The sequence below is a fragment of the Cynoglossus semilaevis genome, chromosome W (genome assembly GCF_000523025.1).
Source record: "Cynoglossus semilaevis isolate Cse_v1.0 chromosome W, Cse_v1.0, whole genome shotgun sequence".
NCBI lineage: Eukaryota > Metazoa > Chordata > Actinopteri > Pleuronectiformes > Cynoglossidae > Cynoglossus > Cynoglossus semilaevis.
In genome coordinates this window covers 1,322,355-1,323,804 of record NC_024327.1, presented here as the reverse complement: position 1 = coordinate 1,323,804, position 1,450 = coordinate 1,322,355, and the positions used below count along the sequence as shown (strand labels likewise).

General features: G+C 55.1%; 1 protein-coding gene across 1 annotated transcript in view; it reads right to left on the bottom strand.

The window, feature by feature from the left end:
- Nucleotides 1-1,450, bottom strand: part of LOC103396899 (metal transporter CNNM4-like) — a 41,634-nt gene that overhangs the window by 35,979 nt on the left and 4,205 nt on the right. The gene's annotated exons all lie outside the window — the stretch shown is intronic.

Sequence of the window (1,450 nt, the reverse complement as noted above, 5' to 3'; positions counted from 1 at the left end):
GGGACCCCCCCGCGGGGACGTCCCCCCCGCGGGATTCCCTAGCAAGTAAGAGTAGCTGCGGCAGCCATTGGATCTCTAAGCGGAGATCGCGTTTTTTCAAGAGACTTTTTGCTCCAAGCGGAGACTTCCTTTGACTTCCTTTCATTATCAAGACGCCTGTTTTTACTCCACGTTTACTTGAGAGACTTTCTTTTACTTCAAGTGGAGATTCCTTGGTTGAAAGACTCCTTCAGTTTAATAAGTATTGGCACAGTACTGATACCGATGACAGTACGATCTGGCCAGAATGGACCCAGCACACACGAGCCAGGATGGGGCAGAGACCGTCCCTCTGTCCCAACAAGACTCTAATTGTGGCCGTCCAGGGTTTGTGCACTGCTTTCGCCACACAGGATCAGAGGGTGGCTGCACTCACTGCCCAGGTGCAACAGCTCACTGTTGCTCTGACTCAGCCAGTCGCCTCGCCTCCATCGCCACCTTCTAATCTGGGGGTTACCACTTCCTCCTCGCCCCTCCACGGTCTAGGTTGGGAGCCCAAGGTGGGCTCTCCGGAGCGCTACGCAGGAGATCCTGAGGTGTGTGGTCCGTTCATCACCAACTGCAGCATCCTGTTCGCCCTCCAGCTGCACACTTTTGCAACGGAGGCAGCGAGCAGCATCCTGTTCGCCATCAACCACCTTACAGGGAGGGCTTGGTTGTGGGGAATGGCAGAGTGGGATCTCCAGACCCCAGCCTGCACCTCCTTTTTAAATTTTTTGCTTGCTGGAGGTTCGTCAAGGGACAGGCTCCGTCTCGGATTATGCCATTGACTTCCGCATTAAGGCGAGGCAGAGCGAGTGGAATGAACCTGCTTTGTGCTACGCTTTTCTCCGGGGTCTGAACTCAAGCATCAAGGACGAGCTGGTTTCACATGATCTCCCCACGACTCTGGACGCCATCATTGAACTTACCTGCCGCATTGATAGACGCATTCAGGCGAGGCACCAGGAGCGGCGTTTTTCTGCAGAGTCGTCCGCTGATTTGGAGCCTGTGCGCCAAGGCCATGAGAAGACCCCTGAGCCGATGCAGGTGGGTCGGACCCGCCTCTCTCCCAGGGAGCGGAATCGCCGTCTCAAGGGGAGTTTATGTCGGTATTGTGGCGAATCCGGAGATTTCTTTTCCAGATGTCCAGTAAAAGAGCAGGCTCACCAGTAGAGGGAGGAATTCTGGTGAGCCCAACGAAGTCTTCCTCCCTTCCACATCCATATATGGCTGCTCAGCTAGTAGTTGCGGGGGAGGCCCATCCTGTCAAAGATTTCAAAGACTCTGATGCCAACATAATGGACATCCAACTGGCAAGACAGTTGGGACTAGGGGGTGACCCATTACCCGATCCGACCCCAGCTCAGACATTGGACGGGAACATCTTGGGAACCGCCACCCACTCAACCGGGCCTGTTGGGCTCTCGAT